Raw genomic sequence first — 12105 nt, 5'->3', positions numbered from 1 at the left:
TGTCCTTGCTTGTGGATTAAAGGATCTTCTACTCTTTCAGGCAGGCAGACTAAGACCTGTAAAACCAGCACAGTGTTCTTTGAAATGGCTCCCCAGCTGCTAAACTGACTTCTGCAGGGTTACATCATCCAGGCAGGACCTGCTGCTTTAAACTTGCACAGGGTTAGCAAAGAATCTGCTTCTGTACTGAAGACTGTGGTTGTGTCAGGTAAATGCCTTGGGTCAGATCTGTAGCTGGCTGAAGTCAGCAGAGCTCCGAAGAGCTCTGAACTATAGCTGCTGAGATTTTGGGTTGTGGGTTTTAGTTTGTAAATTATGTTTTTAGCTGCTTTAACTGACATGTTTGCTTTGTGGTATCCCTTCCATCTGCTGGGTTGAAATGTGTAGCAGCTATAAACAGAGGGATTTTTCTAGGGTTGATTTGCTTCTAAACTGCAGCACTCTCCTGATGTCATAAACTTTTGTGCTGTTGTGCGTGCATGTAAATGTCACCTTCGGTAAGGGAGCTTCCTCTGACGCTGGCATCATCCTGGCAATAAAGTTTGGATGGGATTTCATCCCTGCTTTATGAAACGATAATCTTGCCTCTGTGTCTGGCTGAACTACAAAGCCAAAAGCTGTGGTGCAGCCTGCGAAAGGATGTCCTTGGTACCCTGGGGGTCCTGTTATCATTCAGCTATTAACTGGGGCTGCCTGTTCTGATGAGTGCTCATTTATACACAGTTAGCTGTGACCAACTGCTAGTCCACATGTCTGGACTGCAGTAAGTTGGCTGTGGTACAGTCAGCGGGCAGTTGGGAGCTGGGTACTATGATTGTTGATCACACCTAAATTGTGTGGTGTGTTTGAATCTGCTGGGGCTCATAGGGGATGCTGCCACTGAAAAGGTGGATGGACAATAAAGTGCTTGTGGTCTGGGCTGAATGTTTGTTCCAGCCGCTTTGAATTCTCCTGTCTCCAACACTGGCCCTAATTTGGAGTCTTATTCTACAAGCATCCTTTGAAGTCATTGAGTCCTTGTGGGATGGGGCTGTTGGCTGGTAGCTACCTCAGGCTCAAAGAGAGGAATCTGTAATTTCCCATTGGACTTGCTTGAATAGTAGATGGGATTTTTTCCTTCCTTTTTTTTTTTTTTTTTTTTTTTTTTTTTTTTTCTTTTTAAGGGGAAGGAGTTTGGCTGTTGGACATACAGAACACTAGCTCAGTAACAATGGAACAGGCTGTAAAGACAGACCTTCAATAATTAGCTGTGTTTCAATTAGGGCTGCAGCTGAATTTTAAAACTTGTCTGTAAGACTTTATTATCAAAGAGAATGAAACCTGTGACAGCTACACATAAGTCCTGAATAAATCAATAATGTCCTTGTTGCCTGTGGGCAAAGCTGACATCTTCCTGGAGCATTATATCAGCAAAGCAATGCAATTAGTCCTGCAGTGAATTGCAAGATGCTGTTTGTCATGGAACAAGGTTGCTATTCCCAGCAGCAAGGTGCTAGGAGGAGAGGGGAGCACTTCGTTTAGCTCTGATTGGCATACATGTGAAACATGAGGACAGTCTTAATAACTAGAGAAAGCCTGTGTGTTGACACTGGGAACAGTTGCAGCTCTCACTGGGAGTCAGCACCTGGCTGGGTGAGTACTTGGAGAGGAAATGGGTGGCCCAGGGTGCACGTGCATTTGTGACTCATGGGCTGGGACTGAGGTTTGAGAGCTACCCTCTCAGCTGAGACACGTAGGCTGCTGCACTCACCACCTCCCAGGAGAGCAAGAGAAGGCTCTGGAGAAAGTGTTAAGAGTAACTGGGAATTTACAGGCTGGGAGTCTTCAAGTGGCTTGTTGCTGTTATACTCTGTCATCCCAGAAAACTGTGAAGGAGAGGTCAGCGCACACACACACACAGCCTTTGAGAGGGGAATGAAATTATTATTAATGCTTGGTTGTTTTTTTTGGGTTTTTTTTTTTTTTGTTTTGTTTTGTTTTGTTTTGTTTTTCTCTGAGGAAGTATTTTTTAAACTTTATTTAAGTTTACTGACAAAAAAAAGCAGCAAGTTTTCTGTTTAGACATACAAAATTTAAGGGGTTTCTTTTTTTATGATCTCCCCTTCCCCAGCTTAAATTAAAAATTCAAAACTTCTTGATGGAAAAATTTCTGCTCAGCCATAAAGCAGTGCTTTTTGCTTGGTTATTTTAGGAGAAGGAGTGACTGACCGTGTTTTCTGTAGGAATTTTTTATTTGTTTTGATCCAGCTCTAATCTGTCACACTGGGAACTGTCAGTGACTCAAGCCAAGATCTTCAGCCACTTGCAGATTGATTTATTTGAGAAGTAAAGGAACTTAAATTCGACAAAAATTCAGACCCATGCTTCCTATGCTTTGAGGTTCAAAGAAGCCCCTCCCAGGACAAAATCCTGACTACACCGAAACAAGTACTGAAATTCCTCCTGGATTTAGTGGGGTCAGCACTTCACCCAAGAGTCTGGGAACAGGCAGACTCACAGCTCTTCAGGGCTGCAGCCAGACAGTTACAGTTCAGCTGCTGCCTCATACTGTGCTTGCAAGATGCGGTTTTTATTACAAGGCCATGGCCCTCGGGCAGCTCTAACTCACTTTTATATGGGAACTTTTATAGGGATTCATACATTTATTTATTGTGCTCATAAACACCCTCCACCCCCACACACACATTAGCTCTGCATCTGCTGCCTTCCGCAGAGCTTGCACCATCGCTGCGTGCTCTGTGCTGTCTCTGTGAAGAATCTGAGCTCTGAGCAGAGCAAGCTCTCTCCATCCCTCTGCAATCACTTGGGGTTTTCTTCATTTGTTCTTCAGTGGCCAAAGCCCCATTTTTTTGTTAATCTTCTGGTAAAGCTGAAAATGTGACAATCCCAGGAGCAGCTGCTGACAGTTTCATGCTTCTCTGTGTTAATAAGATTAGATAATTGCCTTGCACTCAGACATGAGAACATCTCCCAGTCCTTGCTGAAGCCAAGTTGCCTGATGGTTGGAGTCTGCAGATGAATGTCCTGAGGGGCTGTTCTTGCTTTGCTGTGTTCTCTCTAGGGCCTCGGGTGCAGTTCTTTGCGGCCATGTCCCCAGTGCCCCTGCTTTAGCAATGACTGCAGCTTGTTGGTGTTATCCAGCCCTTGGCTGGGCTGGGTGAAAGGGGCTATCTAGGACAACAGTGTTTGTTCTTGGGACAGACCTGCCTTCTGAAGGTGGCTTTTAACCTTGTTAGATGCTAAGAGCTTGTATCATCCTCTTTGTTTCCCCATCTCCATGGCTGTTGAGATTTTGAGGGTGAATTAGCATTATCAGCCCTCATCTTGGAGTTCTCACTTCTTTTCACCCATACCCTGGTTTGTAGTCATGACAACAAACTTGTTTTAAATAGACACACAAAAAACTCTCCAAAAACACCCTCCTTACTGCCTGAACACCTTGATCCTATTGCTTGTCAATCCAGGCTGTGTTTTTGTTGCAGCTGCTTTAGAAATTCTAGATTTTTCCCTGAGACTTGTACGTGGGTGTGATGGCAACAGATGAACAGAGTTTATGGGGAATGCAGAGAGATGCCAAGTTACCCAGTCTGTGTAGGCAGCTAATGGAAAACTTGAGCTCAGAAACAAGGCTGTAGAGATAGACATGCAGTTGCCAGGAAAAGTTCAGTTGCTGACACTACTAGCAGTGGGTGCAGCTGAACCTGCTCTGCCGTTGTCTCATAAAACATTAAAATATGCTTTAAAAGATGCTGACTTTGCAGCTGCCTTTAATCCAGGGTTGGTTCCTGCACAATTGAAATTGCAGAGCAATCCATAAAATTGGGGCAGCTATTATCATGGTTGGTGGTAACTGGGGAAGGGAATTATTTTGAACTTAATGATCCTTTATGTTAATTGTCCCTTTTCTCTGGGTAGCCCTTAGCGCAGGCAGGCAGAGTTATTTCCCACACTGTAAAAAAATTCCAGTTTATTTACTGGGGCACTGTTGAGCTAAACATGACCCTTCACTTTGAAACATTTCCCCGCCTATTGTTGCTGGCAAACCCCTAACAGCTGTGGGTGCAAGACCTTTCCAGGCAGGTCTCACTGAGCTGTAGGCAGTGGTTTGTGCCTTGAGATTTTACCTCTTTCTCTAACTAACAACTCGTGTTTCACTGATGGTTTGTTGGATCACTGGGAACAGCTGGAGCACAAACTGTAATATAAAGAATGGAAAATGATGGCAGTGATAGCAGCAGTATAGCCAGGGGGGTTGAGCCCAGGGTTGTGTGTAGCCTTCAAGTCCTTGCCTGAATTTTGGACTATTGCTGCCTTTATAGTGTTCATTGGGACATCTGTCCACATTTAAATGGAGTGGTGCTGCAGATAGGAGGCTATGGAAACAGCGATTAGGAAATAGTCATCAACTTGTTACTTCATCTGCTAAGGTGACTGGGGAATCAGAGGTGCTGGTGGGAAGACTGTCCATGGTGATAAGAGATTAGCATCCAGGCCCCAAACCAGCATCTGCCTTGTGTGCCATATCCGATGCTTCTGAGAGTGTGACAGGAAATGTGTCCCCTTCTCCCCCTCTGCCAAGCTATGCATTGTAAAGAGGAGAGACATTTTAAAATCTACAAGGGTCTCTTTACAATGCACAGAGGGGGTTCTGCATCTGCCCCATGCCTTGAAGTCTAATCTCATTTACAGTTGTCAGCGTGGGCTGCTGGAGGAGATGAAAGGCAGAGGACAAGGAGGGAGAATAGATTAGTCTCGAGCAGAGGGCACTGGGAGTGCACCTGCCTCTGCCCCGCTACCTTGAGGAGGGGCGGCAGTAGCAGCTGGGCATGTGTCATCTGCTGCTCTTTGAGGCACCCAGCCATGGAGCACACGATTAATGACTCAAGGGGCTGGGCTTTTGTGAGTGATAAAGCCCTGGGATTTAGGCCCGGCTCTCAGGCCTTTTCTCTGAGCAACACCATCACTTTACATTTCTCAAGTGGCGTTGTGGTCGCAGCGAGCTGTCTGTGGCCACAATGCTTCCCTTTCTCCTCTCTCCCCAAACTGGGCTGACCTTTGTCATACAGCATTAACCCTTTGACTCCTCCACTTTGGATTATGGGGCTGGGAAAAAAAAAAAAAAGAATCCCTTCAAATTCATTGCCCTGCAGATAGCCTTGAAGGGAAGAAAGGGCTGGTAGGAGATGTGTTTTTGCTGAAGGAGATTGGTTTGCTGTTGCCCTCTGGATTATCAATTCCTCACTGCCTTCAGCCAGAGGCTTTTTTGAATACAGCCTGGGAAAGGGGAGGGGAATTTATCCATCCCTCAGTCAAGGAGGGAAACTTGGGCATTGAACAGCAACTATATGTCCAAGAGACTATTCCCTCTGCAGGATAATATCTTTTACCATGCCTGGATTAGCCCCTGTCCATCCCCAGTGTTGTTACAGTGGATGTCAATCTCCCAGCACTTCCAGGCTTATACCCGGATTTGACTTTTAGCCACAATACCCTGGAGTGATGGCTCAGCATGAAAAAGCCACATGGAGGTCATTAATGATCTTCCCACCCCTTGCAAGATGAATAGCAAAAACGTCCCAGGTTCCTCCTTAATCTTCTAATACCTCTGTACACAGAGCACCAGCCGGCCCTTATGTTGGATGTGGATCTCTGAGACTGTATTTACACCTTCCCTACAGCGTGAAAGGTTTGTGATCAGCTACCTCATTTCTCCTTTCCCTGGCTATTTGGACATTCCTCTCTCCAGTCCCACCAGCCTGTACACAGACTGTTGACTTTGACTAGTGCAAAAAGTTGGGAGCAGAAGCCATCAGTATCAACCAGATATTGGCAGCATAGCAAACACAGCACTCTTAAGCTTGTGCCAGTAAAAGCAGGCATCTCCTGAAATGTTTCAAGGAGTCATAACAAACACACCAAAAACACATGGAGACTGAGTCAGTCTTATGCAGCTCATGAGTTACTGGCAGCTTGATGTCTCTAGATTTGTAAAAAGCCTCAGGAGGCTTCCTACTCATTACACATTTGTGTACCTTCCACGTCTGAGCCTAGAAACCTGCATGTTGGAGTGCAGTGTCCGAGAGGGATGTTGAGCTGTGTCCAGAGCCGTGTGTCTCTGCTGCTTCCTGATCCCAGCTGTAGCAAGGGGCTTTGGAATCTCCGCTCTGCTGTTTCAGCTGGATGTGCGGGATGGGATTTAGGCACATAGATCCTTGCTAATGCATTGTTCTCAAATCCTGTCTTGCACATAGAAAATCATTGAAGCAATAAAAACGTTTAAGCCTGTGTGTTTAGAAAGAAAGGGGAGAAAAAGCCATAAACACAGAGTGGATTGATGCTGTTTTGCAAATCAGCTGGTGCATTGTGCTCTGTGGCTGTGTGCTGTCATGACAGAGAAGGGGAAGAGATCATCTCGTCTCCAGAGAAGCAAGCCTGCTGCTTAGCGAGTGGAAACAGTTTGGAGGTGCTTTTCTACACCATCATCACTTACGCCTGTAACAGGACTTTTAAAGTTACTCTCTACCAGACAAAACAAATGTTTCTCTTCTACAATAGGAAGTATGATGTTCCCATTGCTTTCTAGTATTTGCAGTCAGTGCAAAAGTACTGGGGCACATTTGCAAATTAAATGCAGCAGTGGGAGTGTTTGAGTTTGACAGCAGCCAAGAAAGCTGTGATCACTTTCTGCCTCCTCACTAGGTGTTGTACTATATGTTGGTCTGAAATCAGTTAAGTACCAGCAGACCATGAGACGAAGTTGATTCAGCTGATGGGCTGTTTTCCTGCACCATTGTACATACAGGCTCCTGAAGAAATCTGATCTCTGAATGCCCTGGATTTTTGTGTGATTCAAACCTTGTTGTGTTTGCCTGTTCAAGCTGTAGCACTTCTTTCCCTCTCCCAGTCTCCTGAGTGGTGGCATCAACCCCGATCTGGCTGCTCAGCATGACACAGGGAATATTCTATTCACTAGAGACAAAGTTTCTTGGTGAAAAATCTAGTGAAAGTCCTGAATGTTTGTGATCCCTCTGAGTCTCACTTGGACCTTGAATTCTTTCAACTTTAAAAGTAAAAACCCACACTAGCAAGACACAGAGAATTTATGAGTTCTTAGTGTCCATTCCTGTTGCTTAGGAACAGCTATCTGCAGTGACCCTTTGTGTTGTTGGTGAGAAGAGTAACGATGTATGAAACTGATGTTAAACAAGCAAGATCAATCTTACCCCTAGGAACTGTTCTTCATGTTCTTTGATACTTGACATACTTTGTAAGTAGCAAATACTCTGGAGTCTCCTGAGTTCCATGAGGGAAAGATGAATGAGACAGCTGGAGGCAGAGCTGTTTGTGACTATCATCAAACCTCTGGTCTGATGCATTTCTTCAGGGCAGTGTTCCCTGAGAAAACATCTCTGCCTCAGTGAGCCTTCACAAATAGGTACCAGTGATGAATATGAGTCCCTGGTTTGTGTAGCATACTTGTTTGTGATGTACAATGGTAGTGGAAGGGTTTGTTGATGGCAGCCTGCAGCCAGTGAGATGTAGCCTTGTGTGCCTCTTGGCAGAGAAAGGATCAATATTATAGAAGGTGAAAAATTGGAAGTGTCACAAAAATTATTGGAGGACCTGATCCTGAATACTCTGACTTGGTTTAGCAAAGCACTTGAAAACAAGTGTAACAAGTTTCCTGGATTGTTTATATGTCTGACATAAACTATGTTTTGCCAGGGTTGGTATCAGAATGGGGTGTGCCCTAAAGAATTTAGAGTGGGTTTTTATTTCTGCCCCTTGGCTCTAAGACAGAGCCAGATGCTTGTCTTCTGCCACTCCTCTCACATTTACCCTCACACTGAGAAATAATGGAAATTAGGACTTGAGCATTTTTTCTCACTGCAGGCAGTGGCCTCCATGGAATGATGTTGGGTTTTAGCCTTGTCTTTTGCCCTGGGGAGGAAAATCAAAGAGTTTATTGTGGTTCCTTCTTCCATTTGAACTGCTGCCTCTTCCCTCAGCTACTCCTTCTTGGTTGCTGATAGAGGAGTTGCTTTTGCACACAGTCCCGCTATCACTGGATTTCTGTCTCTGGGTTGTTCTCCCTGTCAACAGGGAAGGCACAAACATTTTTCCTTCTGACATATGTCCTCTGACAATAATATTTAGGTCTTGGGGAAATGTTTATTTTTGCATGGACTTGTGCATTTAGGCAGCCCTTTTGGGGGAGACTGCTGTGGAGAGCATGGGAGATAGTCCTGCTGCTGCTGTCTTTGGTCTCTGAGCTGTGCTTGGAGACTATGGCTGGAGGAATAACTTCCTTCCAACCTAAATAAAGTGTCTGAAGAATTTTTATTAAGCTGTATTTACTTCATTACACTTGGACTTGCCAGCCCTGGGAACTGTTTGGGCAGGTCTTGTGCATATGTGCTGTGTGCAGGATGTGCCTTTGACATGTTAAATATAATGGTGTTGTCTCTTCTAGGGCTTAATGAACCAAAGTCCCCTTCAACAAGACCAGTGCTCTGGATGGCTTGTCCCAGGGTAGTGATAGCCAAAATTCCTCCCAAAGAATTGTTTTAATATATCTGAAACAGTGTTTTCCATCTTTATTCCCCCTGTGCTCCATGAGCTGAGAGCTGCCATTGCTGCATTGATGTATGGGATCTTTTAGTGTTGGTACTGGTGGCCAAGAAGAGCCAGAAAGTCATTTGCCAGCTGCTGATTTATGACCCTAGCGAACAGTCCTGAAAAGCAAAGTAAGAATTTTCTGGGCCTTATGTAGTTCTAGCTGCCTGGAAGCTCCAGACTGTTATTTGACCATGTGGAGTAATAAAACTGTGAAAACTAATTAACTTCTGTGCCTACTGCAAAACAAACAAGCTCATCCAAAAATACTCCACACTTGCAAGCAACAGCGACTTTATGGGTTTATAAGGCTGTGTTTAATGACCAAGCATGTAGTGCAATGTGTGAACTATGTTCCTCTTGCTGACTTCCAGAGCTGAACAGAGTATAACAAGCTTTACCGATCACCAAGGCTCCGAACACCAGCTTGGGATAATGTTCTCTTTCATCCTTATTAATTATGTAGCTGATGTGCGGGTGGAGGTTTGACACAAAGCTGCATTGGATGGTTTCTTGTAGTCTAAACCAGCCTGAATTTCACGGAGCCACTGCAGTTCATTCGAGGAGAGATGCTCTCTGCAGTGTGAGTACTGTAATCTTTCTGAGGTCATTCTCTGCTCCTCAGATGTAGGTGAATGAGCTCTTTCTCAGTGGGAGCACCAAGGTGTTTGTCTGATGTTAGCAGGCAAAGAGTCGGCCCTGTTCAGGACCTGCCTCCTGTGGTGGGGCTGCTCTCTTGTGTGCCAGCTGTGATGTTGACATCAGAGCAGAGATGTTTCTGAGTGCCCTGGTGTTGTGTTCCTCACCGGTGGCAAGGCACTTACCAACACTGTACAGATGATCCAGCCTCTGTCATCTGACACCGATTCGGAGGGAGGGAATGACTGGCTGTTCTCCCTTAATCAAATTACTAAGGTAACCCTCCTGCGGTCTCCTCACTCCTGCATTACGCAGTAGCCCCTAATACTGGATGTTGAACTCTATGTTGTTAGACTCAAAGCTGCTGATTTCTGTTGTCCTTTCCTAGGATCTACCAGTTTAGCCACGATACTTGTGATGATTGCTGATATGGGAACAGTTATTTGGAATTTGAAAGAGAACGTATCTTAAAAGCAGGAAAACTGTGATGTGACAAGATGTTTAAAATTTATTTCTTCTCTTTCTGATGGATGTGCTCAAGTTGTCATGGTACTGAGTTCCAGAGCACCAGCCAGCATGGGTCTATCCCAGCGTTAGTTTTCTCCACAAAGCTAAGTATTATTGCAGAGCTATTATTAACCTAAAATAAATGTGTGCACATACTCACTGCTATAGAATTCTGTTTTTCACACATCAAATCAAGTCCCTGTGTATTTTCACCTCCTTCCTAGATCTGGCAGACAGTGAAAAGGGGAGCTATTTTAAATTTAAAATATTTTTATTTCATTTAAGCAATATTCTGAAATGTTCTCTATTTTGAGTCCACAGTATGAAAATGTAGTTTTTCTCCTGACGAGTTTCATGGATTATTGCCATAAAGCTTCATGTCTATAAAGGAAGGATAAAACTTCCTTTAGGAAGGGCAGAAGTTCTGATTTGGGGGGCGATGCAGATTTTAGTTCCTTATAGAAATTGGAAAACACTGGCAGTCATTGTCCTCATATTAAAGAATTTACCAAGAAGAAAGAACAATTAATCAGAGGAGACAAACAAAAGTCTTGTGTGGCAGAGTGGTATCAAAGGATTCAGTTCCCTTGCGGGGGAAAGATGACAGTCACTGGATTAAGAATCATTTGCCTGAAACAATATTTCTGGCAACCAGAGAGATGGGCATCACTGTCAGAATGGTGCTTACAAACATTTCATCACCTTCTAGCTGTCACTACAGTTCTGTCATCCCACTGGAGTGCCTGCTCCACCTGCCTTCCTGAAAGGCTGGCATGTATTGTCCAGGAGAGAAGATGAATTTCTGGTCCAAATGCAGTCCCTGCCCAGAAGAAATGCATATAGAAAAGGTTTCCTCCTTTCCCCAGTGAATGTGCCCTTCTGTGCCTGAGTCCTGTCTGAGGGGCCAAAGGAGAGGTCACTCTCCAGAGCAGGTCCATCCTTCCATGCTGAGTGTCCTGCACCCTGGGGTGTGGTGATGGGATAGCAAGTTGTTACCAGGGTGCAGATGCTGGTCACAGCAATAAGGGCCAAGGCTACTGGCTTCTTTGTGCTCTGCAGGGAGGAAGAGGGAGAGAGGCAGAGCAGATCTGACTGTACAGGAAGGCTTGAGTTGGGGAAAAGCAGAGTGCCCAGTTTTTCATAGTAGCTTTAGGTCAGGACTTCAGGCCAGGCAGTAGGCAGGAAACCTTGGATGTGACAGGAGCAACATTCCCACGTCAGCACTGAACCGACACTGGTGGAGCTGCTTCAGTGCAAAGCCCAGCTCAGCTTTTTTCTGCCTCCTGGTGCTGAAGGGGCTGTTTGTGACAGTCCAGGTGGTCTTTGTGCTGGTGCCCCTTGAACTGGGACAGCCCTCACCTGCCCTGCTGCAGCCTTTTTACACACAGAGCTAACAAAACACAAGGTAAGAGGAGTTCCCTGCAGTTGTATGGGCAGAACTTTTCCTTGCTGAGTACGTTTCCACCCTGGTTTCCACCTTGCAGCACGTGGCAGGCACAGCCCTGGTCTTTGCTGCAAGGGGTGTCTAATGCAGCCCATTGGTCACAGCATCCTGGCACCTGATAAAGCTGAGGGGGACAGAGCTCAGCCAAGCTCTGAGCCCAGCAGCTCTCCCACGGGGCTGCCCTGCAGTGTGCTCCACTTTTTTGCCTGATGGAGCAGAAAAGGGAGGAGCAGCAGTTGTCTCCTAGGGCTGGCTTGGTCGTTGATGTTTCTGCCTGGCCATCCTCTTGCTGGTGTTGCTCACCAGATAGGTCACAAAACAGCAGCAGAGAGAGACCCAGTGGCTCAGATCTGATTAACCTCTACAACTTTATGCTGTATCTTAATTGGATTAGCTGCAGGGGGGTGGTTTTGCTCTTGTTCCTGATTTTTTCTTAAACAGGTACTTATCACTGTGACATCTGATGCAAACAACAAATTCGAGTAGCAAGACCTGTGAATAAATAAGCAGTGTTTGCTTCTTCCCCACTGCTCAACTAACAGCTCCTGCCCTTCCTTTCTAAGATACTGCTGTAGCTGATGCCTGTGAGATGGCTTTGAGTAAGCCCTGCAGTCAGATCTCTTGGGAGGTGTAGGCTTTACCTGACAGCCTGAACCCAGAGTCCCTGATTGGTAACCACAGTTCAGTCACTTTTGGGAAGGATTTCTGCTCAGCAAATGTTCAAAGCAGTATTAACTTTCCATGTTCAGTTTCTTTCATCTTTTTTCTGAGCTTTTTAGTTTCCTTTAAAGCCTGATTCTTCTGCACCTCAGGGTTTTTGCATGTATCACCACAGTGGCTGTGGGTTGTAGGGAATTGGCCTTATTCAGCACTGCAATAGCCCTTCCTCTTCCAGGACT

At 45.3% G+C, this 12105-nt stretch overlaps 1 protein-coding gene across 9 annotated transcripts in view; it reads left to right on the top strand.

The window, feature by feature from the left end:
• The window catches only part of RHBDL3 (rhomboid like 3), a 65707-nt gene that overhangs the window by 8511 nt on the left and 45091 nt on the right, over window positions 1–12105 (top strand). The gene's annotated exons all lie outside the window — the stretch shown is intronic.

The sequence above is a fragment of the Vidua chalybeata genome, chromosome 19 (genome assembly GCF_026979565.1).
Source record: "Vidua chalybeata isolate OUT-0048 chromosome 19, bVidCha1 merged haplotype, whole genome shotgun sequence".
NCBI classification, from domain to species: Eukaryota; Metazoa; Chordata; class Aves; order Passeriformes; family Viduidae; genus Vidua; species Vidua chalybeata.
This window is presented reverse-complemented; position numbering and strand designations above follow the sequence as displayed.